This window comes from Arvicanthis niloticus, unplaced genomic scaffold, assembly GCF_011762505.2.
Source record: "Arvicanthis niloticus isolate mArvNil1 unplaced genomic scaffold, mArvNil1.pat.X pat_scaffold_990_arrow_ctg1, whole genome shotgun sequence".
Lineage (NCBI taxonomy): Eukaryota > Metazoa > Chordata > Mammalia > Rodentia > Muridae > Arvicanthis > Arvicanthis niloticus.
In genome coordinates this window covers 18,698-25,056 of record NW_023046541.1, presented here as the reverse complement: position 1 = coordinate 25,056, position 6,359 = coordinate 18,698, and positions in this window count along the sequence as shown.

Here is a 6,359-nt window from a genome sequence, read left to right as displayed (position 1 = left end):
GGCCTTAATCTGCTCACAAAAGAGAAAACATAATCTTGTACTTAGAAAACATCTTTTTTGACTTTTGTCCTACCTCTAAGGGTTTGGTGAGTTAAACCCTCCTTTCTTCTCATCTTTTTGTCAAGATTCTATCAAGTACAGTTCTCCAATTCTAGAATCCATGGAATGAGTTCTCAATTTCCAGGTCTGTATAAAGGTGCTGTTGATTCACTTTAAAAAAAAATTAGAGTACAGTTGTTATTCCCTTCCTTGTCTGCTCTCAAACCTCACCCCGTTCCCCTATCCCCCATCTTCAAGAGGATGTCTTCACCCTCCACCCAACAAGGCCTCCTCACTACCTGTGGCCTCAATTCTCTCTAGGGTTAAATGCTTCTTCCCTCACTGAGGCCAGATCAGGCAGTCCTCTGTTGTATATGTGTCAAGGGACTTGTACCAGCTAGTATATGCTGCCTTGTTGGTAGCTCAGTGTCTAAGAGATCTAGGTTAGTTGAGACTCCTGGTCTTCCTATGGGGTCACCCTCCTCCAGAACTTCTGCCACTCTTTTCCTAATTCAACTGAAAAGGTGCCCAGCTTTTGTCCATTGGTTGAGTGTAAGTATCTTCATCTGTCTTGGTCAACTGCTTGTCGGGCCTCTCACAGATCAGATATGCTAGATTCCTGTCTGTCTTCCATCGTGAGAAGGGTGGAAGCATTAAGACATTGCTTGGGGATTCTTCTTGTTTTTTTTAGCCAGCCCCTATTTGCTGGACTTTACAGCCTTCAAAATCTGGACAGTCATTTTAAAAAAAAGAAATCCCCCTTCTCCTTTGTATAAATGTAAAGAAAAAGTGAGTAATTTCCATAAGAAGTTAAGAAATATCATGAAAGCAAATGTATCCCAATGAGAAATTCTTTCCCAAAAAGGCTACATCTGAACCCAATCTTGGCTTGCTAGACCCAGAGATAAATAAAGTTTTTGTTTTTTTACCTCTAATATAAGTGGTAACTACAGCTCATACCATTGGTGGCAATTCAACTTCAAAATCCAAAGCATTTGATTGATTGCAGAGAGAGAAAGTAGATGGTTCAACAAATATGGCTTCTTCCCAAGCTGATATCTTTTCTTACATTATACATCCATTGTTTCTATTTCTCTGCATTAATATGCCAGTATTATCAGTTAAATTAGAGTTTATTTTCCTGTTAAGTAGAGACAACTCTTTTGATACACATAACTCAAATTTGACCAGTAACATCTGAGTCATCTGAGCAGATACATGTGTTTGTACCATATTATTTCCTAAGTTGGTTCTCCCTGTAGAGCTGCAGAGCAACATTCCCCACACATAGATATTTCATTTCATTTATACAGGATGTTAACTCTCGTCTTTCAGTGAGTTTCTAACTCAGTGTACTGTAACCTTGAGTTTAGTTATATAGAAGATATTGTTGTAGGCTCATGACTGAAACTGTGGATTGTAAACACCTGCATTCAAAATACTGAAAGTAAATGTAGAAAGAACCATGGATGTCATTTGTAAAAGAATTCTAAGAAACATAAACACAGCACCTCTACACAACAACTTACCTACCTTTGCTTGCATGCTTTCTGAGGTGGAGAATAATTTCTTGCTTAAGTTGGTGTGCCTACCATTGACCTGTTATGCTTTTATCCTAGACTTACACAACCTGAAAGTAGCATAACCTAGTTCTTTACCAATTATCTATTCAAATGTTGGTTAACATGTCATGTCTATGGGACTCATGTGAGTCTCCTATATGTTAATATCTCCAGTCTTCAGGCATTGCTATTATAAAAAAATCTTTAAATATATATCTATAAATCATGAAATGTTTTATGGACTGCCTCTCTGGGTATAAAAGAAAGCTACTATTTGCCTTATTGAAAATATTATCATTTTACTCACTGTGTTGACACTACCATATGACAATACTTTTTTTTGTATTAATGGCAATGGTTTATTTCATTCAATATAATATATCTAGGTTCACTTATTTTCCCTAAGGATTACAAATTGTTTTCTTCTTTATCAATGAGTAAAACTCTATTATGTATATGCTCTATTTGTTTATCCATCCATTGCTTGGTGAGCCATACCTTTGCCATTGCAAAGATATGCAAAGAGACATGATATATATGTAATACAGATTCCCATACTTTTCTCATTGCTGTGACAAAACACCCGACAAGGAGAAAATTAAAAAAAAATGGGTGTGTCTTGGCTTGCAATACAAAGGTGATATAATTCACCATGGCAAGGAAAATATGTCAGCAGGAGCAGATGTTTCATGGTCACATTTCAGGGACTAGAGAGTGATGAACACTTTTTCTCAGTTCACTTTCCCTTTTTCTATTCAGTCTAAGACTCTAGACCTTAATGCAAATTTAGGCTTTGTCTTCCTATGTTAGTTAACCTAAATTAAATAAACATAGATATGCCCAGAACTTTATTTTTATGATCATTCTAACTCCCACCAAGTTAATGATTAGTCATCATTAGCTGTTATTTCTTTTTTAAAATTTTTTAGTGGTTATTTTATTTACATTTCAAATATTAGGAGAAGGAAGACCAAAATGTGGATGCTTCAGTACTACTTAGAAGAGTGAACAAAATAATCACATGAGGTAGAGGGTGGAAGGGATTTGGGAGGAAGACAGGAGGAGGAAGGGAAAGGGGACAGAATTATGAATGAAAGAAGACAGGAAAGATGTACAGAGGGTCAGGAAATTGAACAGATGTGTGTAGCAATAGAGAATGGGGTGTGGGGAAGTGGAGGGTAGCCACCAGAAAGTCCCTGATGTGAAGAAAACATTGGGTTTCCAGGACCCAACAGGGATGACATTAACTGAAATAACCATCAAAGGAGAAAGAACCTGTGGAGACTATATCCAGAGGTTAGGCATGGCCCCTGGTATAGGAATACTGTCATCTACCCATCTCAAAAGTATTAATTCAGAATTGCTCCTGTTTAAAGGAAATACAGGGACAAAGGGTGGAGCACAGACTAAAGGAGAGGTCATCTAGAGAGTGCTCCACCTGAAGATCAATTCCATATGTACCCACAAAACCCAGAGACTATTGCTGATGCCAAGAAGTGCTTGCTGACAGGAGCCTAATATAGCTGTCTCCTGAGAGGTTCTGCAAGAGCCTTACCAATATAGATGTGTATACTTGCAGCCAATCATTAGACTGAACACACAGTGACCCCAATGGAGTGACCCCAATGGACCCCAATGATAGGAGAAGGACAGAAGGAGCTGAAGGGATTTGTAACCCCATAGCAAAAAAACCAATATCAACCAACCAGCCACAGCAGAGCTCCCAGGAACTAAACCACCAACCATAGAGTACACATGGAGGGACCCATGACTCCAGCTGCATATGTAGCGAAGGATGGCCTTATCCAACATCAATTGGAGGGGAGGTCCTTAATCCTGTGAAGACTTGATGCCCTAGGCTAGGGGATTTCTAGGGTGGTGAGGTGGGAGTGGGTGGGTAGGTGGGGGAATGCCCTCATAGAAGAAGGAGGAAAGAGGGTATGAGATAGAGAGTTTGTGGAGGAGAAACTGGGAAGGGGATAACATTTGAAATGTAAATAAATAAAATAACCAGTAAAAAACTAATACCTGTGTATTTAAAATAGAGTAAATTCTATACTACAGCAGAAGCATAAGATGAGGGAGTGATATTAAAGCCAAGTTATGTCTTAGTAGAGTGAGACAACAGTGCATTTATCAGTCTCAGTATTCTAGAAGCAGTGAATCTAAGGGCTATAGAAGCAGAAATACCCTGGGAACTGGTTCCAATATCCTAACAAATCTGCAGTGAACCATGTTCCCTTTCTATTGAAATCATTTAAAACTGTTCTTTGTCAGGACTCTGGCTTGGTCCTCGCTTTCAAAGTACCAACTAGTGTTTGTGTGAAAGAACATGTAGAAAAACAGAAAACTGTGAATGTCTTGAAATATTTCAGTGAAATTGATTGGGATGATAATTTGTGCAAAAAAATGTTCACAATGCATGATTTTGTGCAGGGTAGTAGAATTTCCTTTGAAAATGTTACAATTTACCTGGCTTAAGGTTAAGTGAAGATATTAATTAGGAAGCTTTATGTGAATTTCTTATCTTGAGATCAGTACTCTGAATAGGTAGAAATTTAGGAAGCAGACAGTCACTAGGAAAGAAAGTGATGATGACTTAAGAGAGAAGGCAGAGGTCTGTGTCTGGCATGTTCCAATATTAATGTTTCCCAGTACATTTTAGTTACCAATGTACAAATCTGAAATTACATTCAGTGGCATACATTATAAGAGTGTATATACCACTTACATATCTTCAAGTTGGCTACACTTCAGCAGATCAAAATAAGACTGCTTGGGAATGACTCTAAGCTTATATGATATCATGGCTCCACAGTTACTACTATTTATTTTTAAGTTTTTATTTAACAATATTGCCATAGTGTAAGACAATTGTTTGATTAGCTATATATAGCCACAGACCAAGCAATATCCAATATTCTAACTATATAGAAGAATGAACACTGACTTCCCTCTCACATAAAGTGTGTTTATTAGTGTTTGCTTGACTTACTATGAGCTATGACTGTCAGAGGTTATGTTACTCATGACTACAAATGTAAACCTATTACCATTTGGATATATTTTCCTCTCAGTATAAATACGAAGGGCACAGAAGGCCCAAATTCAACCATGCAAGTACATTTCCAGTCCCCATTTGTCTAGGCTACAATATTATGACATTGTACAAAGATTCATGGACAATTCCTAATGTGAATAAAAAAAATGTTTTCAAAGTTCTGGCACATCTGTTAACTTTCATATGCTTCCACTACAACACCATATTCAATTAGAAGTATTTTATCTTGGCAAAAATTAAACAGAGTTCAGAAACACGAGGTTAAAGATATCACAATGACCAAAACAGCAGTTGGCTCAGCCTTGCTAGACGTTGTTAGATGTGCTGGCTTCATGGCTTTTGCCACATTTTACTAGTCATTGCTGTGTCACCCATGAGGTAGCATAATGTAGGAAATTGCTCAATTAAGGTTCCTGTTTTTAGATGCTGAGTTCACAGTCAAGATTTACATTTGCACACACTGAAACATCAAAGCAAACAGTTCTTATTTATTTATTTATTTGTTATTTTATTTATTTGCATTTCAAATGTTATCCCACTTCACATTTCTTCTCCACAAGCCCCCTATTCCCTGCCCTCCCCATGCCTCTATGAGGAGGCTCCTTTTCCCTTCGACTCACACCTCAGTTCACTGGCATTTCTCTACAGTGGGTCATCATCAAGCCTCCACAGGACAAAGTGACTCCTCTCCCATTGATGCCTAATAAGCAGGGACTAAACCACCAACCAAAGTGTACACATGGTAGGATCCATGGCTCCAGCTGGATATGTAGCAGAGGATTGATTTATCTGGCAAACAGTTCTTATACCAGCATTACAGGAAAGAAATTAGATCTTGAGGCTTAGATCTCCTGCTTATTTTTCCTGTAAACATATATTTGAAATTGATGAAGGCACTTATATCTCTCTTTCCCTAGTTTTCTATTGGCATATAGTAAGAAATAAGATATTGAAATCCTATTTCTACCTAAAAGAGACTCTGACTTCATTGTGTCAGTATGTCTTCCCTGTCTCTAAAAGCAGGCTTATTCTGCAATATTCTTTGCAGAATAGATTTCAAACTCTATTAAGCATATACTTACGAAAGTGTTCCAATTTGCTATCTAGAAAAAATCAGAAGATATGACTGAATACCCTGCCAAAAATATTTTAAGGGATCACAGGGTTTGGGGGCTTACAAATTCAAATTACAGTTCATCATTGCAAGACTTCAGGGTGGAAAGATCTTGAAGCAAGGTGTCATATTATATCCATAGACAACAGCAGAGACCAATGAATTAATGCATGCATGCTAATATTCAACTGACTCTCTTTATTTTACACTTCCAATTGTTCTGTGTAGGACAATATTTTGCACAAATTTAAGATAAGTTTTCCCAAATAAGTTAGCTAAAGACAATACCTCACAGATGGGTTAAGTTATAGTCAAGCTTCAACAATTTCTCACTGATGTCCCTTGTGGCTTCTTTCATCTGTGAGAAGCTGGCAATTATTATTAATTATAACATATTTTACTAGTGCTATTTTACTAGTGCATATTTTACTAGTGCTAGTGCATATTTTACTAGAGCTAGTGTAGGAAAAAAGACTGCCAAGTTTCTCTTGGACTACATTTTCCCTGATACCAGTAAAGAATATCCAAGGGTTCATTCCAAGAGAACAGCTTGTTTACTCCAGCACTGAGCAGTTCTTACAAA